Source organism: Mobula birostris, chromosome 8 (genome assembly GCF_030028105.1).
Source record: "Mobula birostris isolate sMobBir1 chromosome 8, sMobBir1.hap1, whole genome shotgun sequence".
Classification (NCBI taxonomy): Eukaryota; Metazoa; Chordata; class Chondrichthyes; order Myliobatiformes; family Myliobatidae; genus Mobula; species Mobula birostris.
In genome coordinates this window covers 147,395,462-147,421,615 of record NC_092377.1, presented here as the reverse complement: position 1 = coordinate 147,421,615, position 26,154 = coordinate 147,395,462, and the positions used below count along the sequence as shown (strand labels likewise).

The window sequence follows — 26,154 nt, the reverse complement described above, 5'->3', positions numbered from 1 at the left end:
GAAACTGAGATAAAGATAACTGTAGTTATCGGAAATCTGAAATAAAAGAGCCGTCTCTCTCACACCCAAGATATGATCACTGGCTGATGGTGCCTGATGCATACAAAGAGTTTAAATCACTCTCCCAAACTTCTGTTTGAAAGCAATGAAGTATTCTAAAGAGGCTGCTGCAGCAAGTGCCCAGTCTATGTTATTGAATTCCATTTGCCTGCATTTCATTGTCAGTTTGTGAATGAATAGTTATTTTATCCTTTGTGGGATGGATCCATGGTTAATTTAGTGATCGTTTGACAGGAATCCAGGATAGATTTCTTCATAGAATGTTGCACTAGAATACTAAGTATAACAAATCTACTTCAAATAATTTTATGGAGCAGCAACGCATTGATTCATGGGTAAACCTTGCAGTTTGATTCTGAAATTTATTACTTATGGTTGTTCAATAACTTTTATAAATTTCTTCTATGACTCTTACATAAAACAGACACTTTGGTCCTTTAAGTAGCTGCAGCAGTGTGACAACATTCTTCCTCCATGGTAAGGATGCTGAGAGGGAATGCAATAACTGTCAATATTTAATTAGATGGAAATAAATAAATTCTCTCTTGGTCCAGTTCGGAGAACATCCAGCTTCACATTATTCCTGTTGCTAACTTGGCAGATGGAAGTTTTGTAAAAGTACTGAATTTCCATTGTTGAAAGTAAACCTATTGCTGGGGGTTGAGAAAATAGTGCCAAGTCCATTAACGGTAAGTGATATATCACTATGGTCGATTTCTGATGGCCATTGATTGAACGCTTCTATTTCTGTCAAAATAAAATAAAATCACCGAGTTGATTAATCTCCTTATATTAACAATGATATAACTTCTGGCCTTTAACCAGAACTGTGTACAATTGGCATCATAAATGCTGAGGTGAGCATTTCAACATAAAACCACAAACTTCGCAATATCTGCCTCCTATCGAGAGCTGATTGGTGTGAAATTAAGAACATAAATGTCAAAGGAAAGTGCAGGTGTTATAGGTGGATCTGGACTCAGAAATTCACTTCAAACCCCCAATCCACCCAGTTCCAAGCCCTATCCTACCCTTCACTACTTGATAATATCTCAGTATCTGTCATATATGTGGGGAAAAAAGCTTTGACAGTAGCTTTAAGGTATGGACACTCCCTCATCCTATTTCTCAAGTTGTTCCTCATTCTTTCTTCCTGATGCTAATGGGAAGAAATATTATCTCATAGCCAAGAGGGGTAGCTGGCTAATGTGTTAAAGTAATGATCATACAGGAAATCTCTTAGAGAATACTTTACTATATTAATAAAAAAATAGAAAAAATATTGGTATTATTCACCAGGAACAACACTTAAATATGGTAACTTTTCTGTGATTACTATTTGTGGCTATCATCACAATTATGTTGCGAATTCTGTAATGGACTATATAAAAAAATGAAGAAAGACACAGCAAGTGATGTAATGACAACATGTTGAACTTGAAAGGAGCCCGATCAAAAGCCATATACCTATCTATCAACAGAAATAAGTTTTGTCTGTCCAACATTTTAAGATTTACCCATGTATCTAATGCACAGCCAATCATAGGTCTTGTGGCATGTGATACTGTACATTGCTGGATTTTGACCTTCTAGTTTACAGTCAGTTTCTAGCACATTGTCACTTTCACGAGGTTCACCCCTGATTATTCTCATCACTTCTTCATAGCAGTTTCAAGAGGGAGATTACCAATCTGTTTCCATTACAAAACATGGATTCTTAATCACTCCTTCCACCAACTTCCCTCTCATCCCATTCTGTTCCTGTCATACATCTGCATTATTTTAGGATCTATGTACCACATTGTATGACTTTGATACATTATTGTAGCAGACAATGCTGTTTGACTGAATGTTGCTTTCTTCAATAAGAGATGTTCTGCTGCAACTCTATTGCTTGACTATGCAGCCGAGTCTGGGATTTTCTGCATGGGAAGAATTTAACAGAGTGAAATATCAGAGCCCAACACAGTGAGTGTGCAATTCCCTTATGTTGGGCCTAAAATTTATATGATAGTATCATTAAGTGTTTTATGAAGGTATATAAAATCATGAGGGACCATTAAATAAGGCAAACAACAGGAATTCTGCAGGTGCTGGAAATTCAAGCAACACACATCAAAGTTGCTGGTGAACGCAGCAGGCCAGGCAGCATCTGTAGGAAGAGGTGCAGTCGACGTTTCAGGCCGAGACCCTTCGTCAGGACTAACTGAAGAAAGAGTGAGTAAGGGATTTGAAAGTTGGAGGGGGAGGGGGAGATCCAAAATGATAGGAGAAGACAGTAGGAGGAGGGATGGAGCCAAAAGCTGGACAAGTGATTGGCAAAAGGGGATACGAGAGGATCATGGGACAGGAGGTCCGGGAAGAAAGACAAGGCTGGGGGGGGGGAACCCAGAGGATGGGCAAGAGGTATATTCAGAGGGACAGAGGGAGAAAAAGGAGAGTGAGAGAAAGAATATGTGCATAAAAATAAGTAACAGATGGGGTACGAGGGGGAGGTGGGGCCTAGCGGAAGTTAGAGAAGTCGATGTTCATGCCATCAGGTTGGAGGCTACTCAGACGGAATATAAGATGTTGTTCCTCCAACCTGAGTGTGGCTTCATCTTTAAAGTAGAGGAGGCCGTGGATAGACATGTCAGAATGGGAATGGGATGTGGAATTAAAATGTGTGGCTACTGGGAGATCCTGCTTTCTCTGGCGGACAGAGCGTAGATGTTCAGCAAAGTGGTCTTCCACTCTGCGTCGGATCTCGCCAATATATAAAAGGCCACATCGGGAGCACCGGACGCAGTATATCACCCCAGTCGACTCACAGGTGAAGTGTTGCCTCACCTGGAAGGACTGTTTGGGGCCCTGAATGGTGGTAAGGGAGGAAGTGTAAGGGCATGTGTAGCACTTGTTCCGCTTACATGGATAAGTGCCAGGAGGGAGATCAGTGGGGAGGGATGGGGGGGACGAATGGACAAGGGAGTTGGGTAGGGAGCGATCCCTGTGGAATGCAGTGAGAGGGGGGGAGGGAAAGATGTGCTTGGTGGTGGGATCCCGTTGGAGGTGGTGGAAGTTACGGAGAATAATATGTTGGACCCGGAGGCTGGTGGGGTGGTAGGTGAGGACCAGGGGAACCCTATTCCTAGTGGGGTGGCGGGAGGATGGAGTGAGAGCAGATGTACATGAAATGGGGGAGATGCGTTTAAGAGCGGAGTTGATAGTGGAGGAAGGGAAGCCCCTTTCTTTAAAAAAGGAAGACATCTCCCTCGTCCTAGAATGAAAAGCCTCATCCTGAGAGCAGATGCGGCGGAGACGGAGGAATTGCGAGAAGAGGATGGCATTTTTGCAAGAGACAGGGTGAGAAGAGGAATAGTCCAGATAGCTGTGAGAGTCAGTAGGCTTATAGTAGACATCAGTGGATAAGCTGTCTCCAGAGACAGAGACAGAGACAGAAAGATCTAGAAAGGGGAGGGAGGTGTCGGAAATGGACCAGGTAAACTTGAGGGCAGGGTGAAAGTTGGAGGCAAAGTTAATAAAGTCAACGAGTTCTGCATGCGTGCAGGAAGCAGCGCCAATGCAGTCGTCGATGTAGCGAAGGAAAAGTGGGGGACTGATACCAGAATAGGCACGGAACATAGATTGTTCCACAAACCCAACAAGAAGGCAGGCATAGCTAGGACCCATACGGGTGCCCATAGCTACACCTTTAGTTTGGAGGAAGTGGGAGGAGCCAAAGGAGAAATTATTAAGAGTAAGGACTAATTCTGCTAGATGGAGCAGAGTGGTGGTAGAGGGGAACTGATTAGGTCGATGGTCATTTTATTTTTCCCAAGGTAGGGGAGAGAATAGATTTAAGGTGAGAGGAGAAAGATTTAATAGGGACACGAGGGTGGTAGCAAAGTGGAATCAGAATCAGCTTTAATATTACTGGCATGGGTCATGAAATTTGTTAACTTTGCAGCAGCAGTACAATGCAATACATAATAATTGAGTTAAATTTAACGTGCAAAAATAGAAATCAAGATGTAGTGAGGTAGCGTTCATGGTTTCAATGTCCATTTAGAAATCGGATGTCAGAGGGGAAGAAGCTGTTCCTGAACTGTTGAGTCTGTGCCTTCACATTTCTCTACCTCCTTCCTGATGGTCGCAATGAGAGCAAGGCCTGACCTGGGTGATGGGGGTCCTTAATATGGATGCTGCCTTTTTGAGGCATCACTTCTTGAAAGGGTCCTTAATACTGTGGAGGCTGGTGCTCATGATGGAACTGACTAAGTTTACAACTCTCTGCAGTTTACTTTGCTCATGTGCAGTGTCCTCCCACCATACCAGATAGTGAGGCAGCCAGTTAGAATGTTCTCCATGCTACATCTGTAGAAATTTGAGAGTGTTTTTGGTGACATGCCAAATCTTCTCAAGCTCCTAATGAAATAGGTGAAATGAGCTGCCTGAAGAAGTGGTAGAGGCAGGTTCAATTACAATGTTTAAAAAACATTTTGACAGGTATGTCGGTATGGGCCAAACATAGTCAAATGGGACAAAAACACGAGGAAATCTGCAGAGGCTGGAATTTCAAGCAACACACATAAAAATTGCCGGTGAACACAGCAGCAGGCCAGGCAACATCTATAGGAAGAGGTACAGTCGACATTTCGGGCCGAGACCCTTCGTCAGGACTAACTGAAAGAAGAGATAGTAAGAGATTTGAAAGGGGGAGGGGGAGATCTGAAATGATAGAAGACAGGAGGGTGATCCTGCCCCTCCCACTTTGAAACCTCTTACTAGCTCTTCTTTCAGTTAGTCCTGACGAAGGGTCTTGGCCCGAAACGTCAACCGTACCTCTTTCTATAGATGCTGCCTGGCCTGCTGCGTTCACCAGCAATTTTTACAAATGGGACAAACTTAGGCAAGCAACTTAGTTGGCATGAATGAGGTGGGCCCATTTCTTTTTCTGTGCTATATAAGATCAGACTATGTATTTTTTCACTAACGTTATAAGCTATTTAAAGCCAATGTACTCATGCTGAGTGCTTCGTCATATTTTAAGTAACAGTCCTGATAAAGAATTTACAGAGCTGTGTAACTATGCTTCAGCATAGCAATTTGCAATTTGAATTTTATGAGTTTTGGAAATGTTCAGTGGTTAGATTTATTGGTGCTACTTAATCATCAGTAAATTATAAACAGAAACATAAAATAAAAAGACTCAAAAACTTCTATAAATGTACCGTGGAGAGCATTCTGACAGGCTGCATCACTGTCTGGTAATGGGGAGGCTACTGCACAGGACTGAAAGAAGCTGCAGAGGGTTGTAAATTTAATTGGCTCCATCTTGGGTGCTAGCCTACAAAGTACCAAGGACATCTTCAAGGAGTGGTGTCTCAGAAAGGCAGCGTACATCATTAAGGACCCCCAGCACCCAGGGCATACCCTTTTCTCATTGTTACCATCAGGGAGGAGGTACAGGAGCCTGAAGGCACACACTCAGAGATTCAGGAACATCATCTTCCCCTCTGCCATCCAATTCCTAAATTGACATTGAACCCATGAACACTACCTAATAAAATCTATATTATTTCTGTTTTTTGCATGATTTTTAACCTAATCAATATACGTATACTGTAATTGATTTATTTATTTATTTCTTCTTCTTCTTATTTTTTTCTTCTATATTATGGACTGCATTGAACTGCTGCTGCTAAGTTAACAAATTTCACGACACATGCTGGTGATAATAAACCTGATTCTAATTCTGACAGTACAGATCCTGCAGATGCTGGAAATCCAGAGCAACACACACACATGTGGGAGGAACTGAGCAGGTACCCCACTCCTTTCTCTCTTCAACCACCACCCTCCCCCACAAACTCTGGCTCCTCTCTTACTTCTCTTTTTGTCACCTGCCTATCACCTCCCACTGGTGCCCCTTCCTCCTTCCCTTTCTCCAATGGTCCACTCTCCTCTCCCACTAGATTTTTTCTTTTCCAGCCCCTTACCTTTTCCACCTATCACCTCCCTGCTTCTTATTCCACTCCCCCCACCCATCTTACTTCACCTTCTAGCTTGTACCCCCCCCCTCCACTTTCTTATTTTGGCTTCTTCCCCCTTCCTCTTCATCCCTGATGAAGGGCCTTGGCCTGAAACATCGACTATATATTCATTTCCATAGATGCTGCTGACCTCCAGCATGTGTGTGTTAATCATCAGTAGTTGTTTTTACTACTTTCCTTCAGTTACGTTCCCACCTCTTCAAAAACTGCTGACTTCACTTTGATGTATGATTCCATGGGTACTGTGTGCTTTCTGCTTTCTTTCTCCAAGGGGCATTATTTATTTATGCACCTTAAAGCAATCTTTGTATCAGCAGAAGGGGTAGGACCACTGTTGCTTTTATCCTCATTGCATCATTCACATAAGCCTGGGCTGTCTGACTATCATTAATCCAACAACAAAGACAAGGCCAGGAATAACTGTGAGGACAGCTTTGTATGTGGACAATAGAATTTTCCATGCAATAACTGTAAGCAAACTACTTCTGAGAGAAGAGAAAAAGAAACGTGTCATCTCTGTCTTAAATGGGTGACTTTTTATTTTTAAACCTAATTCTAGATGCTTGAACAAAAGGAAGCTTCCTCTACACACCTATCAGGTCATGTCCCCTTCAGATATTACATTATTCAATAAGGTCGCTCTCACTCATCTAAATTCCAAAGGGTACATGTCAGTTTATTACAAGTTTTCCACAAAAGGCAACTCATTCACTCCGGGTACCTGTTTAATTATTGTTCTCTGACCTCCTTCCAATGCATTAAAATCCTTCCTTAAATAAGGAGACAGAACTGTACTCACCTCGCCAGTATATGGTTTAGCCAGTCACCTTCACTTTTAGCTCTTACTGCAGATATCCAAAATCTTGTATTTTTAATTACTTTTGTCATTACTGCCAAATCATAAAATTGCAGGTGGTATCGTCAGCCAAAGAATAGTTAAAGCATCTTTTCAGCACTTATCTGTCTTTAGTATGTTTGTGAACTTAGTATTTATCTGCTAAAATCAAAAATAATAACTTCACTGTTAAAATTCATTAACTGAATACTTCTAAGGCAGAGGTAGAAAGATTACCACAAATACAAAGGAACATGGAATTAATCTTAATAAATGGAGGCACAGCTTCGGTGGGCTGAGTATACCCCTGTTTTTAGTTCATATGATAATAGAAGGCAAGGTAAAGATAGTATTTTGGATATGCCCATTTTAACAAATCAATTTCCAATAGAAACTCATTGACCTCCTTTGCCCATTCTTGGTCTGACTCCTGTCCTTTTCCTTTCCAGTCCTGACTCGACTGTTTACTCTTTTTTTTATAGATGATGCCTGGCCTGCTAAATTCCTCCAGCATTTTGTGTGTGTGTTGCAACATTAGTTTATTTCTTAGTGGTGACCAAATCGTTACGTAGAGATAATTTTGTCATTATTATTTTTAATCTACTGCATTATTGACGGTTTTCAGTTTGGATTCTTGCTATAAATCTTGCAGTAACCTGCAACAGTATGTTGTTGTTCTTTATGAAATACTGACACTATAAACCTTCTCATTGCCTCCATCCTTTTTCTATGTGTCTTGCATTGTTCAAATAAAACCATTTCATGTTAGCAACCTTTGGTAAATTTGAATATTTCATACAATATCTTCAGAATTAGTGCAATAAGTCAAAATAAAGCCGTCTTTGAACAAATCCAACAAGAAGGATTAAGTGAAACTATTTTGAAAACAAAAAGGCTTCAATATAGATATTGCAATTTATGTTAACCTTAACAATGTAATCAGCGGAGAAAATTTTTTTATAAGTGAAAATGCAGGGAAATAAATTATTCTTCACTTTTCACTGTGGATTAAATACTTCAGGTGCAGTATGCCAAAGACAGATGCTGCACAAGGCTCCTCCTGTGTTGCCCTGACAACCCAGATTTTTGTTTTAAGGCTTGCAAATATATTTTTAGTGACTGAACTCATACTTAGGTTGCTTAGAATCAATCTCAGAGTAATAGGGCAAATTGACAACACTTGTTGACTTGATCAGTTTCTGTTCTAATCGATCAACTATTAAATACTAGGAATTTGCCATAAGACAACAATGTATCTTTTGGTCAGTGTTTAGTGCAAAGGAGAAAGATTGAGTTTGAATTGGTTATAAAATCAACAGTGCTATTTTATAAAAGTTGGACCCTCAGTTTTTGGTGGAGCAGAATCTGAAACTCCCCCCGCACTTTTTTTGTGACATCTCAATAGTCAAATGTTCTATTGCCAAGTCATTGAACTAAAGTTCAGGCCTCATACTTACAAATTTGCTGCAATTGAGCATTGCACCTAAGAGGTTTACCAAGGTTCTCAAAGACGGGCCTTGCTTCTTCACAGAAGTGCATATGCACCGACAACCCAAAAGCATGAGCACTGAATTCTCCGGTTTCAGATATTCTGTTATCCCTCTGTGTCTTTCTCTCTCCTTCTCAGCCACTCAGGTTTTCTCCCTTCCTCCCCAGCCCTTCATCACCCGGTTTCCACATCCACTCCATCTGCCCATCACCCTCCCACTGGAAGGAAGAATTGCAAAATGGTCGCCTTTGCCACAATCAACAAAATAACACTGAAGAGAAGATTAATTCCAATTACAAACAGAACACATATTTAACATTACAGTTCCAAATGGAATAAAAATGTACTATTAGAAATTTTATTAGCATATAAAAGTAGAATTACAATTTCACATTCTGCATCCAGGGAAAACTACAGGTTGCAACTCTAATAAAGCAACGCTGTTAATATTATGGGTAACTCAAAAAACAATCTACCTGTATGTGCTTAAAAATGATCACAAGCTACTGCATTGCTCTCAGTGATGAGATGATTTCCTAAATCATTTACTGCCTGTAATTACCAGTTTCCTGGACTGGTATCCATTGGTAGGGACATAAATCTGGGTTTGAAAAATGAATCCTTTTGGCAATGTATTGGATTCTGGGGAATGAATTAGTTGTTATCCATTGGGAAGCACTCACTCTTATGGTTGGCAAGCACCTGAAGTGCTAAATGCATGGCCTAAATCTGGTTCATGATTACTGGGACCCTGTGTTCCTCCTGCCAACTCCTGTACAAACCCCTGTGTGAATTAGGCATTCTCTCTCTGACTCCTTCACTTGGCAGATGAGAGGAATGGCATTGTTACAATAGTCCTAGCACACATTTTAGGATTGCTCTGGCCAGGGATTGTCCTGACAAATCCCCAAGCCCTCTAATTGCAGATAACATTCTGCAAACACTGGAATATATATCTTGTACATGTGTGTGTGTGTGTGTGTGTTTGTGTGTGTGTGTGTGTAAATATATATAATTAACATAATATACATTTATATATACCCTGAACCAAAAACTGAAAAGAGACACTAAATATTAAGTTTATTTTAAATTTCGGTGCTTGATCATTTAAGAGGCACTTTGATGGTAAATAGTCAATAGTCAGAGTTGTGGGTCGAATGCAGGACATTGGGACTAGCTGGGTGGACACCATGGTCAACACAGACTCATTGAGCTGAAGGGACTGTATCCATGCTCAGTTGTTCTATGACTCCATAACCGTTGAAAGTATTGCCAGCAATGTTACCAGGCAACGCACACACAAAATGCTGGAGGAACTCAGTGGGCCAGGCAGCATCTATGGAAAACAGCGCAGTTGATGTTTTGGGCCGAAACCCTTCCGCAGGACTGGAGAAAAAAAGCTGAGGGGTGGATTTGAAAGGGGGGGGGAGTTGAGAGAGAAATGCCAAAAGCGGGAGGGATGAAGCAAAGAGGTAGGAAGTTGATTGGGGAAAGAGACAGAAGGCCATGGAAGAAAGAAGAAAGTGGCGGGGGGGGGGAGAGGATCACCAGAGGGAGGCGATTGGTGGTGGGGGGCGAAGTGGAGGCATTACTGGCATATTACCAGGCATATGCTTAAAGTACATGAATATGCTTCTTTTAACTACTATTTTGGAAGAGGTAAAATTTAGCTTGAATTTATGGTTAAAAGAAGTGCTGCACAAATACACTGAGCATTGATTCCTTATACTGCCAGCAGAGATATCTAAGCTTTGTTCTCTTTTCACTTTTTCCAGATTAATGGCTTGCTCTCAGAAGTATTACATTTGCATTAAGTTACTCGGGTTTAACAATGAAAGTTCCATTTTTACCTCATTGATTTGATGTTATCTTCTTACTGCAAAGGTTAGCCTGATAACAGGAGAAATAATTCCATAATTTTCTCACCTAAATATTTTACCACCATGAGGGAATGTAAGAATTGGAGCAGACTTTTCTATCTTCCAAACCTGAACCAACATTCAATCATGTGATTGTTCCACTGTAAAGACTTCATACTTCTGTTACATCTCCCAATTACATGTTTGCCTCAGCTGTTGCTGACTGTCTCATCTACCGCTGATATTGAAATTCATACCAAGTTCTGTTCACCTGTCATTGCTTGTGATCCAGAACGACACCCAGCTTGGCAATACTTCAGTCGTAACGTTTCCATCCATGCTTTCAAATCTCTCCAGGGCCTTATCCATTTTCATCCCTTCCACCCTTTCAACCTAATGTCTTTCCCCCCATTCTTGTTTAACCTCGTCATCATTGGTGGCCAAGTACTCAGATGCTTAAGCTTGAGAATTCTAGTCCTCCACGTCAATCTCCATCTTTCTCCCTCTCCCCTTTCAACATACAGTTTTATGGCTAACTTCTTGCTGAATTTTAGGGCACCTATTATAATAACTCAGTATGTGATGCAAGGTCAAATTTTGTTCTGTTAAACCCTTTGTGTGCTTTTGTTATAATAAAGGGACTGCATACGTGTAAGTTCTTGTTGAGGTTACTGCTGATTATATCTGAACTCAGCATGCCATTTGATTTTCCATTCCCACTAGCACAAATGTTTGTCAGTTTCAGACTTGAAAGTTTAGTTTTCGTGATCCATTCTTTGGGATGTGGGTGTCAGTGGCATGACCAGCATTCATTATCATCTGAGATGGTGCTGGTGAGCCACTGTCCTGAATTCCTACAGTCACTCTACTGAAATTGTGCCTGCACTGCTGTTGGATAGAGAGTCCAAAGATTTAGCCAATTCAAAGGAAAAGCTATGTACTCTTAAATCAGGATAGTGTACTACTACCATGGAAACTTGAAAAATATGTTGCTTCCATGTGTCTACAGCCCTTGTCTTTCTTTTTGGGAGATGTTGAAGTTTTGGAAAGTATTGTCAGGTAGTCCAGGCAGGTACCATCAATTAAATATGTTGCATTTAAGCACAACCACCATGTTGAAGGTAATAAATGTTAGGACAATGGGTGAGTTTCTATCAAGTAGCTGTTTTGTTCATGATAAGATTGAGGCTTTCATATGTTATTGGAATTGTATTCATACAGGTATGTTGTTCCTGACCTGTGCTTTGTAAGTCAGGAGAGGAGTCATTTGCCATAGTATATCCAATCTTGTACCTTTTCTTGTAACTATGATATTTATGTTGTGTTTCTGGATAGCAGGCACTTGGCACCAAAAAAGCAATTGATGACAATCAATAGGCGGTGCACAGATATATCAGTGCTGTCTCAATTCTGCTCAACAGACCCGGAATATCTAGCAGGTAAGTGCCATCCTGTTTACCTACCGTGGGAGATTTCTGGGATCATTTTGGCAGTGGTATACATTCCACCTCAGGCCAATGTTAATCAGGCTTCAGATGATCTGAACAATGGGATCAACATGCACGAAACAGCACACCCTAACACCTCCACCAACGTTTTGGGGGATTTTAACCAGGCCAGTCTGAAAAAATCACTAACCAATTACCATCAACAGATCACCTGTAAAACCAGAGGAAATAACACACTGGGTGACTGTTACACCACCACCAAGAATGTCTACTGTGCTATTCCACGCCCTCACTTTGGGAAGGCTGATCACCTGGCATCCCTGAGTATAGGCAGAGACTGAAGACTGCAGCACCAGTCGTGAAGACCAAGAAGGTATGGACAAGGGAAGCACAGGAGCACCTACAGGACTGCTTTGAATTGGTGCACTGGACTATTTTCAGGATTCACACTCGAATCTGGATGAGTATGCTGCAGTTGTTACCGACTTCATTAAAACCTGTGTGGATGAGTGTGTGCCTACAAAGATTTACTGTACATTCCCAAACCAAAAGCCATGGAAGAACCAGGAGGTACGTCTGCTGAAGGCTAGATCTGTGGTATTCAAGTCTGGCAACCCAGGCCTGTACCAAAAAAAATGGTATGATTTGCTGAGGGCTATTTCAAGGGCGAAGAGACAATTTTGAATGAGGTTGGAGGCGACATTGGATGCACAACAACTCTGGCAGGGTTTGCAAGACATTACTTCCTACAAAGCAAAACCCAATAGCATGAATGGCAATGATGCTTCACTACCAGATGAACTCAACGCCTTCTACGCCTGCTATGAAAGGAAGAATATAACTACAGCTGTGAAGATCCCTGCTGCACCTGATGACCCTGTGATCTCCGTCTCAGAGGCCAATGTTAGACTGTCTTTAAAGAGGGTGAACCCTCTCAAGGCAGAAGGTCCTAATGGAGTACCTGGTAAGGCTCTGAAAACCTGTGCCAAACAACTGGCCAGAGTATCCAAGGACATTTTCAACCTCTCACTGATATGGGTGGAAGTTCCCACTTGCTTCAAAAAGGCAACAATTATACCAGTGCCTAAGAAGAATAATGCGAGCTGCCTTAATGACTATCGCCTGGTAGCACTTACATCGACAGTGATGAAACGCTTTGAGAGGTTGGCCATGACTAGACTAAACTCCTGTCTCATAAAGGACCTGGACCCATTGCAATTTGCCTATTGCCACAATAGGTCAACAACAGGTGCAATCTCAATGGCTCTTCACATGGCCTTAGACCACCTGGATAACACAAACAATTATGTCAGGATGCTGTTCATTGACTATAGCTCAGCATTTAATACCATCATTCCCACAATCCTGACTGAGAAGTTACGGAACCTTGGTCACTGTAACTCACTCTGCAATTGGATCCTCGACTTCCCAACCGGAAGGCCACAATCTGTGCAGATTGGTGGTAATATATCCTCCTTGCTGACAATCAACACTGGCGCACCTCAGGGGTGTGTGCTTAGCCCACTGCTATACTCTCCCTATACCCATGACTGTGTGGCTAGGCATAGCGCAAATACCATCTATAAATTTGCTGATGATACAACCATTGTTGGTAGAATCTCAGGTGGTGACAAGAGGGCGTACAGGAGCGAGATATGCCAACGAGTGGAGTGTTGTCACAACAACCACCTGGCACTCAATGTCAGTAACATGAAAGAGCTGATTGTGGACTTCAGGAAGGGTAAGATGAAGGAACATATACCAATCTTCATAGAGGTATCAGAAGTGGAGAGAGTGAGCAGCTTCAAGTTCTTGGGTGTCAAGACCTCTGAGGACCTAACCTGGTCCTAACATATTGATCCACAGAAGGCAAGACAGTGACTTTTCTTCATTAGGAGTCTGAAGAGATTTGGTATGTCAACAAATACACTCAAAAACTTTTATAGATGTACCGTGGAGAGCATTCTGACAGGCTGTATCACTGTCTGGTATGGGGTGGGGGGGGGCTACTGCACAGGACTGAAAGAAGCCGCGGAGGGTTGTAAATTTAGTCAGCTCCATCTTGGGTACTAGCCTACAAAATACCCAGGACATATTCAAGGAGTGGTGTCTCAGAAAGGCAGTGTCCTTTATTAAGGACCTCCAGCACCCAGGGCATGCCCTTTTCTCACTGTTACCATCAGGTAGGAGGTACAGAAGCCTGAAGGTACACACTCAGCGATTCAGGAACAGCTTCTTCCCCTCTGCCATCCATTTCCTAAATGGACATTGAACCCGTACACTACCTCACTTTTTAAATATATATTATTTCTGCTTTTTTTTGCACGATCTTTAACCTATTCAATATATGTATAATGGAATTGATTGATTTATTTTTATTTTTATTTTTATTTCTTCTTCTATATTATGTATTGCATTGAACTGCTGCTTCTAAGTTAACAAATTTTACTACACATGCTGGTGATAATAAACCTGATTCTGATTCGTTGGAGATGATCATTGCATTGAATACTTGTGGCAAAGAAGGTTACCTGCCACTTTAGATTATGAGAACACTCAGTCCTTGTTTATCGTCATTTAGAAATGAATGCATGCATTAAGAAATGATACAATGTTCCTCCAGAGTGATATCACAGAAAAACAGGACAAATCAAAGACTAATACTGACAGAACCACATAATTATAACATATAGTTACAGCAGTGCAAAGCAATACCATAATTTGATAAAGAGTAGACCATGGGCACGGTAAAAAAAAGTCTCAAAGTCCCGATCGACTCCCGAGTCCCCAATGGCAGGCGGTAAAAGGGAGAAACTCCCTGCCATAAACCTCCAGGCACCGACAACTGCCGATGCATTGGAAGCACCCAACCACAGCCGACACTGAGTCCGTCCGTCCGAAAACTTTGAGCCTCTGACCAGCCCCTCCGATACAGCCTCCCGAGTGCCATCCTCTGCCGAGCGCCTTCGACCTCGCCCCGGCCACCGAAACAAGCAAAGCCGAGGATTCGGGGCCTTCTCCTCTGGGGATTCCAGACCACACAGTAGCAGCGGCAGCGAAGCGGGCATTTCAGTAGTTTCACCAGATGTTCCTCTGTCCTCTCACGTCTGTCTCCATCAAATCAGAATTGTGCACGGTACCTACTTGAAAAACAACAGACATCACCGCCAGAGTGGCTGCGCGCACTGCGTCGCGCCACCATCTTCTCCTCCTTCCCATGCCTCAGTGATGTCCAGGTTTTAATGCATGCAGGTTTGGAATGCTTTGTTTGCTGAACAATTGAAATTAACTGAGCTGGGACAAGTTTCCATCTGTGGGTGAAAGCTCCATACCTTTAGCTTTTTCAGAAAGGCCTGTTCCTAATTTCATAGTTGTCTCCTTGTCCTAGACTCTTCCACAAGAAGACGAAAATTCTCTGTATTTCTACCATCTCACCATGCACCCAAAAGTAACTTGCAAGAATTATATTGAGATCTTGCTGAGGAGATTTGGGCTAGGAAGTTACATTTCATTAAAAACGCAATTTAAGAGTTGTCCATCTGCAGGAACAACAACGTTATCTTTTCAACAACATTCAGGAGGATGCAATACATGAACAATGAAAGCCAATACTAATGTGCACACTGGCCATTGAGCACCATTGTCTGATGATCATCAGAGTTACTAGGAACTTATACTGCTTTTTGTGAAAAAAATCTCTATGTCTAGCTGATGATGGGTCCCTGAACTCCAGATCACCGAGTCACCGGCCCTTGTGACTCTTTCTTGTAAGGACCTCCATACCGGGGTCCACCAACATGGGACGGCCTAACATCCACAGGGGTCTTTCATCACATGTCCACGTCCTGGCTGTTGAGTGCGGAACAACTCGAGATGTCTTTCATCCCACGTCCACATTGCTGGCCTACGAGAGCGGTGGGAAGGCCTAGATACTGATGTCTTTCATCACCCATCCATGTCGCTGGCCTTCGAATGCAGAGCAGAGGCCTAGACTCCAGCCTGACCTTTACCTCCTCCACATCCCTGACCCTAAACCCTCATCCGACCTTCAGCTCCCCTCCTGTGCCCAAAACCATCCCTATGAGCTTAAAAACCAATTAAGTCTGAGCCATGACTTCTTCGGAGACCATCTTGACTGGAAGTTCCCATGCAACCCTGCATTTAATTGCAGGCCCTATTTTAATTGTAGTAAGGCATTTTTAATCTTACATTCAAATCTTGTCATAATAAACAGCAACGTTTGCCTCCATAACTGTTTGCTCCACCTATATGGTGTTTGTGACTTGTACAAGGCCATCCATGTCCCAATAAGCAACAACCAACATTGACTAATATTTCACCTTTTATAAAATACTCTGCATTTCAGTTATGTTTTATCACTCTCTTCCACATTATATGATATCTGACATTTTTGTACCCACTCTATTTGAAGCCTCCTCTGTACTGATAATCCCGCTTAGCTTTGAAACATTGGTAAATTTGGAAGCCTGACAGATGCTGAGATGGATTGTGAAATTCTGGAAACCCAGGATCATTTGTTCAATTTCACCACGAGTCACAGCTTGCCAAACTGAGAGGGATCTGTTTACTCTCATTCTGCTTTCTACTTGATAACCAATAATCCATCCATATCAGTATACCCAACGCTGTCTTCTCCAACTTTTTGACCAACCTCATGTGTGGGCAATTATCAAAATGCTTCTGGAAATCTAAATAGTTCAAGTTCACAGGTTCCCCCCATTCTATTAGTTACATCTTTAAAGAACCAGCAGGGTTCTAGCTTGCAATAATTGCAAGTTACATCTTTTCCCTTTCTTATTCAAGGAATATTGACATGTAAAAGTATATGCATTGTTGCTGCAGCTGAGTTAGGTTGATAAGTAAAGGTCAGGCATGATTTCCTTCTTTGCTGGCTCAGTAACATACTAGGCAATATTTTTAGCTACTGAGCCACACTATGTACCTCAGCAGCCAGATTTATAATAAAGTTAATATTAATTTTTCAGCATGTGAATTCTGGTAATAAGATGACATTAACCTGGTTGTACTTTATAAATAATACTTGCTTGTTTAAATTTGTTTGGGGTTCTGCTAAAAATTAGATCAGGAAAAAAATGCATAAGCTTACTCAGAGATGGCAGTGCCAAGCTAAAGGGAAATTCTTACAGATATTAAGTGAAAGGAGCACATCGACCTTTCACTGCTTGAGCTAAGTGTGAAATTTACTGCCAGAATGCATGACTAAGCTGCAAATTCCACTCAGCATAGATAACATAATTTAGAATTCATGTCCCTAAAAAAGCAATTTCCATCTACATGTAGGTAGTTGATATACAACTTGTTAAAACACATTCATAAAAATACTTTTAAATCACATAAGGGGCCTTGGCAAACTGAATTATAATTTCATGTGCAAATATTAAGACGGGCCCTAACAGGTGGCACGTTTTCTGACTATGAATGGAAAGATTTAACCTTAACACAATTTTAATCTTATAACAAAGGAGATTATGGTATAATCTCAAATACAAAATCTTCTTCACAAAGGTCTGGGCATTTTTTTTATTATTAAGTATTTTTCTAAAGCAGATTAAACTTTTCAATTTACCAGTAGATTATATTAAGTCACGGCAGTAATCCTATCTACTTTTCCCTTCATAACAACGTTCTCTTTCATGGTGAGTCCTGTTATTTCTATGGACAATGGATTTAATGCGATTGGTGTTGCAATCTGCTGAAAGTTTTGGGGGGCAGTGGTGAAGGAATAGAAAATTACAGTATTTCTAAGTTAGGATGGTGTCTGATTTGCATGGACAGCTGAGGTGGCTAAGCTTCCATGTGTTTGCTGGTTTTGTCCTTCTTGGTGTAAGAGACTCAAGGTTTAGTAGATGTTGTCACAGGAATAGTCGCAAATAATCAAAGTGCATTCATGTCGGTGGCATCAACCAAAACTATGCTGTGTAGGTGGGATGGTAGTAATATGTTTAGGGTGGGGGATCAGTCCTGACTATTACTAAGCTTCTCAGAATTGGAGTTGCACATGTCCAGTTACACACAGGGTGTTCTGTTACACTGCAGATCAATGTCATGAAGTTGGTGGTGTAGTCAGACAGTGAATTTCTTGCTGCAGGATAGCTAGCTTCTTCTGTCAAGGCACATACAGGGCAGTTTCAATTCGGTTTCAGGTCAACACTATCCTGAAGATGATTTGTTTGAAAGATATAGCAATTATAATGTTGTTGGTTGTTATGGGTAGATAGTTAGGTTACTTCTTGTTGTAGGTAGCCCATGCTGCTTTTTTTCTGCCAAGCAAACAAATCTCAAGGTTGAATAATTTATACATTTTTTGATAATAAATGTACTTTGAAATCTTTTGAAAGGCTGAATGTTGTCTAGGCCTTGATGCAGTCGAAGATAGGTTGGTTAATTTTCTGAGAAGTTCTGTGAAGAATTGGACATTGTGCTAATTTCTGTGAACAAGCCCACCTCTGACCAAAATAGCAAAGGACACTGATGAAATAGTTAAAGTTGTTTAGGCCTTGGACCTTACTCCGAGGAGCTTCTCCTTCTCCTGAGACAACTATGTGCTGAGATTACTAACCGACACTACCACCGTCTTTCTTTTTCGGAAGTATGATTTCAGCTGCTGCTGAGTTATTTCACTGCATTTCTACCAATTTCCATTTTACCAGGGAAGCTTGATGCCAGGTTTATTCAAATGCTGTTTTGATGTCAAAGGCAGCAATATTCACTCTGTCCCCCAGAATTCAGTTCTTTTGTCCAGGTTTGAACCAAAGCTGTACAGTAATGAGGTTTGCAGTGGAACAATTCTGATGAAATAGTGAATCCAATATTGAACAGGAATTGCTGAGTAACTACCACCTGATACCATCTTTAATGACATTACTCATTATTTTGCTGACAATTGAGAGTTATGATTAGGCAGAATAGATTGATCCTTTTTTAGTCATAGTCATACTTTATTGATCCCAGGGAGAAACTGGTTTTCGTTACAGTTGCACCATAAAAAATAAATAGTAATAGAACCATAAATAGTTAAATAGTAATATGTAAATTATGCCAGTAAATTATGAAATAAGTCCAGGACCAGCCTATCGGCACAGGGTGTCTGACCCTCCAAGGGAGGAGTTGTAAGGTTTGATGGCCACAGGCAGGAATGACTTCCTATGACGCTCTGTGCTGCATCTTGGAGGAATGAGTCTCTGGCTGAATGCACTCCTGTGCCCACCCAGTACATTATGTAGTGGATGGGAGACATTGACCAAGATGGCATGCAACTTAGACAGCATCCTCTTTTCAGACACCACCGTGAGAGAGTCCAGTTCCATCCCCACAACATCACTGGCCTTACGAATGAGTTTGTTGATTCTGTTGGTGTCTGCTACCCTCAACCTGCTGCCCCAGCACACAACAGCAAGCATGATAGCACTGGCCACCACAGACTCGTAGAACATCCTCAGCATCGTCCAGCAGATGTTAAAGGACCTCACTCTCCTCAGGAAATAGAGACGGCTCTGACCCTTCTTGTAGACAGCCTCAGTCTTCTTTGACCAGTCCAGTTTATTGTCAATTCATATCCCCAGGTATTTGTAATCCTCCACCATGTCCACACTTAAGGGACAAGACATTGAATTTTCCTATTTCTGGATAGACATCAGTGTTGTAACTATAATCAAACAGCTTGACTAGAAGCAAAGCTAGTTCTGGAGTTTTTTTTTCCCCACAAGGAAGTACAGAGCTCTAAGTCCCACACCACCACGTTCCAGAACAGTGACCTTCCTTCAACCACTGGGTTCTTGAATCAACTTGCTCAACTCTAATCACTACCTCAGTATAGCAACACTACAATGATTTTGACTACTTTGCAATACAGTTGGCTTTGTTCATTTTGCTGTGGTCTTTCTTTTGGTAAAAAAAGATTGTGTATAATTTATGTTTAATTTGTTTTTCTCATGAATGTTGCATATGGGACTGTGCTGCTGCTGCAAGTAAGATTTACGTTGCACTTATGCTTGCATGTATGTATGTATGTATGTATATGACACTAAACTCCACATTGATTCTGATCAAATTGGCTTCAGTAATATTCAGCACTAGGAGAGAATTAGATTATCCACATAGCACGAAAGGCTGAAGATAACAGCAAATGCTTTAACCTTGTCTTTGATTTCATCTGTGGATGTTCTTGGAGCCTCTGGTTCCCTTTAACTATTGAACTATTCACCAGCATTTCTGACTACATGTGACAGGACCTGATCTGAAATATTGGTTGTACAACCTTAGCTCTCACAATGGATGATGATTTTGTTGCACCCTGGTATAGAAACACCAATGTCCGTAAATGGAAAACCCTACAAACAATAACGGATATGGTCTGGTTACATCATGGATAAGGTGCCCTCCTCCCCCCACCATTGAGCACATCTACATGGAGTGTCGTCACAGGAAAGTAGCATTCATCATCATGGACCCCCACCAACTAGATCATGCTTTCTTCACACTGCTGCTACCAAGAAGAAGGTACAGGAGCCTCAGGAGGTTTTTGAACCAGAGGGGGTAACTTCACTCGCCCCATCACTAATCGGTTCTACAACTTATAGACTCACTTTCAAGGACACGTCATCTCATGTTCTTGATAGTTATTGCTTATTTTTTCATTAGTATTTGCACATTCTCTTGTCTTTTGCACATTGGTTGTTTGTCCATCTCGTTGGGTGTGGTCCTTCATTAATTCTATTATGTTTCTTGGTTTGACTATGCCCACAAGAAAACGAATCTCGGGGTTGTATATGGTGACATATATGTACTTTGATAATAAATTTACTTTGAACTTTGAAGTAGTCCTCTGATGGTTAACTCATTTAGCTGTTGTGACTCACAATATTCCCACTTGATCACATGGTACAATGTGGAAATCCATAACATTTCATGGCTCCAACGTGAGTTGCGAGACCTTTCCAAATTTCTCTCGCTGTGTATATTGGTAATACTTCATATGGTGAAAAGTGTCTAGGTGTGAATTCTTATGAAAGGACTCTTGCCACAGAAGTCACAGATATATAGATCTGTGAGGTCAGCACCTGCTGCCTACACAGTCCAACATCATTAGAACTAACTGTGAGCCAGTCTTCGTGGTAGTATATTTTCTACCCTTACTGATCAGTGCTTCTTTCAATAGCTGTTCGACATGATGGGATATTGATTCAATCGCTGAGAGAGGGTGGTTGGAGGTAATTAGAGATTGCCTTCCCGCTGCTTAACTTCATGCGTACAGAATCAAAGTCGAGGAATGCTTGTGTCACTCCTTGTCGACTTTGTACCACTAGGTCACTTTGTTTGATGGATCTGGCCTGATGGTGAGACAATACGTATTGAGGGTCTCTGGGAAGCTGGCAGAAGAATGTGATTCTGTGAGTAGAAAAATTGCCTGATTAATCAGTGAGATGACTCTCTCACTAGGTCTATGTGTTTGTACAAGGATGACTGGGCTGGAAATCCAAAGCTAAAGAAGTCGTCTATCCAAATTTTATTCCTATTGTCTCTTAACTGAATGGATTGATTAGCCATTTTAGAGGGCTGTCAGGATTCAACCATTTTGTTGTGGGTCTGGGGTCACTTCTAGAAAGCAGATTTCCTTCTCTGAAGGACATTCGTGAACCAGAATTACTGGTTATATTATACTTATAACTAATTTTATTTAAAAAGAAGTCCAGATTACTTCACTAAATTCTCTGGTTGGCAGCTACTTTAAAAAAGATGATCTTAACAATAAAAGAAAACACTAAGTTTACTTAATGTTCAGGACTATTTTCATCTTGAAAGTGCAGAAAAGTTAACAAGTTATATTTCTATGACAGTTACCTGGGGATTCAAGCTAAAAGGCTTACACACACACAGACTCTTATGTCAGCAGTCGTCTGTGAAAAGAGCTTGTTGTGTTCTAAAGAAATATTTTTATATTTTGCCAGTGTATTTTCTATTGCATATTAAATCAAAGCTATGCTGTTAGTTGAACATACTAATCTCAGAATAAAGAGAGGATGTTTATTCTAAATGCAAAGCATTCAAAAGATTAGAGAAGTCACAAAAAAAAGAAAAACCATACTGTATACAAAATCCTTTACAGAACAGAGTATGGAGTGCAAACTCAAGATAAAATGTTAAAATAATTCAGATATTGGGAAAGCTGTCATTAATAGGATATGCCTATATTGGGCGTCACACTTTAAGAAGGAATTTTAAAGTATGCAGAGAGCAGAAAATATTTTTGAAATCATACCAAGGATATATCGTGACAATTAAAAAAACAGAAACTTTTCCATGATTTGCAATCACATTTCCACTCAATTCTAGAATTTCCTCATGGCACAGGATATCTTACAGCCCATTGAAAGAATAGGCCCAACAATGTGGTTAAATTGAAAATTGAAATTGGTTAAAAAAATTGGTTTAATTAACTATAATTTTGCTCAGTTCGTTTCTGTTTACTGTATCGAGAAAAATATATTTTGAAAGAAATTTGGGCTAAGGTAATTTTTTAAAAATTATTTTTCCTTTTTAAGAGGATGTAGGATCTAGAAAAATTAACATGTATATCAAAAAGGCAGGGATGAAACTTGCAATTGACTCATTCTTTGACTCACACAGATTTATTTTTTCAACACTTTTTATACTTTCAGATGGTGTGAAGACTGTCATTCGGTCTGTTTGTTGGCCAACATCTTATGGCAAAGGTGCGTTGAGATGGCCTTCAGTTATTCCTTCGAAGAAGGAGATTGACAGATCTTCAGCCAGTAGCTGATTAACTGTATACAGCTGAAATAGGAATGCTTAAACTTTTGCCAACTCTGCTCGTCTTATTCAAGGTTTCAATATTTCCAATCTGCTACCAGTTCACAGGAGGCTTTTTAAAAATAATTATTTAAACTGTTGTAACTAATGAAAGAGAAAGAAAACCATGCACAATTTATTTTGATGTACCTGTGATTTTTCTCAGGAATTATTCCCAAGAGGGTTCTGGAGTACACTGTTGGCAATTGTCAGAGGATTGGGAACCCTACTGTGCCCCACCTTCATTACTTTCGACAACAACCAATTTCTTTTATTTCATTGTTTCCAAATGCTATTAATTTTGAAATATTTCTTACCTGCTTAATGAACAGACGCCCCCAAAGGAACATCAGACTGCAGCTGTATATCACTTAGACACTTGACTGACTTTGTTTCAATTTTTGCAGAAACTCTGACATTATGAGGTTGTAAAATATGCCTGCTGTATTCAAGTTTCAACAGGAGGAAACAGGATCCAAAATGTATCGTGAATTCTAATGATCACCTTTGATACTGTGTAATAAAGAAACAGCAAGATCCACCGGAGCCTGTAACACTGAAATAAAAGACAGAATCAGCTTTTTAGCATATAAAAGCACATTTGGGACTGCAAATTGGAAGTGCAGCAGGAGTAAAAGTAACAAACTTCTTACAGGTTTGGTCACCTGCACTTTCTACAGCATTTTAGCCATTTATTCTGAATCTTTTGACCATTAGCTAATCATTGTGCCATACCAGCTTACTTTCATTTTTGAAATTAGATACCTTTTATCTCGGATATGAGAATCTTCACTTAAAGATAAAAAAGAACAACCAAGTTAACACTTTGTCATGAACACTACAGAAGAAAATACAGGCAGTCCTTGGGTTATCGATTCCTAAAAATGTCTGTAAATTGATTTATCAATTTCAATAAGGGCTGATTAACATGAGTATTTATTTATTGTTTTCTCCAGTGACTGTTATAATGGAACAGAATCAGAATTTCTGATATTCAATGGATGTTATTATAAAGTATTTTACAATTATCAATAGATGCCATTTGCCTTGTCAGTTTCCAAAGCAAGTTTCTTATGTGGCCTGTCACTATGTTCTTACAGATGTTAATCAACCCTTATTGAAATTGATAAATCAATTTATTGCTGGGAGGTTACATGTAAACTGTCTTTGAAGACTGCCTGTGCTTTGCCTTGAGTAATTGCTACCCTGTTGCATAACTCCTGAAGATGTTTGCTTTTCTGTAATTCACTCCCCTGTCTTGAAGAATGCCATAAAAATGTGAGAATTTGGATAAAGTCAGATTACCCTCAGCTAGGTCTTCCATAACCCAGCCCAGCAACTGGAAGCAATGATTAGATGAAATACAACAAAGTCAGGTGGTACTTGTACTCTGGTTATTACAGAGTTCAAATACTTATTTTTAAAAACAGGAATAAAAAAAATGACAGAATTAACCATGGTGACCATGAAACTACAAGGTTGTTATAGTTACCAAATAGTTCACTTAACTTGCTCTCTGTAAGGAAATGTCCTGTCCCATGCCAAGTTAAACCCATATGCAAACTTCAAAACCATCATGAGGCCATTTCTTAACTGCCCTCCGAAGTCAATGTACAGTCAATATAATAGAATATTGTATCATTTCATTTCTGCATATCCTAAACGTCCTTCTTAAAGTGCAATGCCCTATATAGGCACACCATATTAACTACAGTTTTGCCAATATTTGAACTATTTTAACATTTTGTCTTGATTTTGCACTTCATATTCTGTTCTGTAAAGGATTTTGTGCACTATATGGTTTTTCTTTTTTTTGGGGATTTCTCTAATCTTTTGAATGTTTTGCATTTAGAATAAACATCCTCTCTTTATTCTGTGACAGTAGTGTTTGACTAACGGCATGGCTTTATATGATAATATGATATGCTCTCAGATACCCTGAACATCTGGATAAGTGATATCTGGATCTGTGCTGTAGAGAACAAGCAGCAGCTGCAAATGGAGAGACTGAACAACCAAAAGAGCCAACCACTAACAACAGCCACAACTAACTCTTGCCCACAGTGCACCAGAACATGTGGCTCCCAGATCAGCCTCTACAGCCACTTGAGGACCCACCAATAGAAAACCCCTTCGGAGCACATCATACTTGACCCGAGTGATTGCACCACCACCCTGAACATCCAGGAGCTATCAACCTGTTACACCTGAACTCAATAATTAAGCCCCAATGCCCTTCCAGGGTGAAGAATTCTACCTTCAAAAGAAATTGGCCAACCATTTATTCTGAGAAGTTGATCCCTGGTTCAAAACTCATCTGCTAAGGTAACATCCTCTTTACATCAAGCCTGATGACCACTTAAAGAATTTTAAACTTTTAAGGACATCTCCTCTCATTTTTCCAAATTCAAAAGAATTGAAGCCTAGTCTTTTTAATTTCTTGCCAAACTCACCATCCGAGGAACCAGTTCAGTAGATTTTCATTGTACTTGCTCCATGGCAGGTATGTTAATTTTTTTTTAGTCAAAGGGACCAAATCTTAAAGCATATTCCATGCATGGCCTCACTGATGCCCTCTATAACAGCAGTAGGCCACCTTTACTCTTGCACTTCTTTCCTTACAAAGGTCAATGTACCTGTTGCTCTCATAATTGCTTTCATAATTACTTTCTGCACATGCAGTAACCAGGGCTCAACTAAGTGTCATAAAGTCATAGAGTTCTCCAACATAGAAACTAGTCCTTCTGCTCCACTACATCCATGGTGACCTTTTTAGCCACCTGCATCCATTTTGTTTGTCTGCATTATGACCATATCTTCCTCAGTCTTGCATATTTAAGTGCCTGTCCAAATATCTCTTAAACATAGTGATTGTATTTGACTCCACCATCTCCTCTGGCAACTATGTATCCTCAAAAAGGGATCAGGATATATGTGACCTTGAATTGGCTTTTGCAACACCATTCCCTAAGTTGTCACCATTTAAGAAATACTCTGCTTTTTTGTTTTGAGTACCAAAGTAATGTAGACCTTTCCACATTATATTCGAGCTGGCAAGTTCTTGCCTCCTCACATAGCTTGCCCATGCAGTCTTTTCCCCACTAACGATCCCATCTCAATGCTACTTTCAACAATCTTAGAAATATTATACTTAATTACATCAGCCAAATGGTTAATATCGATTATAGTTAAGACCCTTCCATTGATCCCTACAGAACCCCTCAGTCACAGTCTGCCCATTTTGCTCTTTCACTACTTCTCAGTCTATCTGCAAATAGAAGAGAAAAAAAAAAGAATCACCTGGATATCCCACCGGTTTATCAAAAAGAGAAAACTTCAAAGTAGGGTCGTGGGAACAATGTCTTCTTGCCCGGCGCTATGACGCAATGTGACCGACGTCATGCACATCCAATCAACGTCTCCGCGGTCCTGCGTTCAGGCGAATAGGGCGGGCTCGGGGGCGTGACCTTGGGTGGGCTGGTGAGTCGCGCGCTGGATTTCGTCCGTTTTGCGTTCAAAACATTGCTGGCTTTGCCGGAGGTTTCGTGTTTCCCGTTTGCTCGCGGCCCTGCTTTTGCTT

At 40.6% G+C, this 26,154-nt stretch overlaps 1 long non-coding RNA gene across 1 annotated transcript; it reads right to left on the bottom strand.

Moving 5' to 3' along the window:
- Nucleotides 1-466: 466 nt before the first annotated feature.
- On the bottom strand, nt 467-25,952 carry LOC140202329 (uncharacterized). The gene is made up of 3 exons (XR_011887075.1): nt 25,875-25,952; nt 22,892-23,130; nt 467-807 (listed from the first exon to the last, which is right to left on the bottom strand). It is a non-coding gene; the product is annotated as an uncharacterized lncRNA (long non-coding RNA).
- Nucleotides 25,953-26,154: the final 202 nt, after the last annotated feature.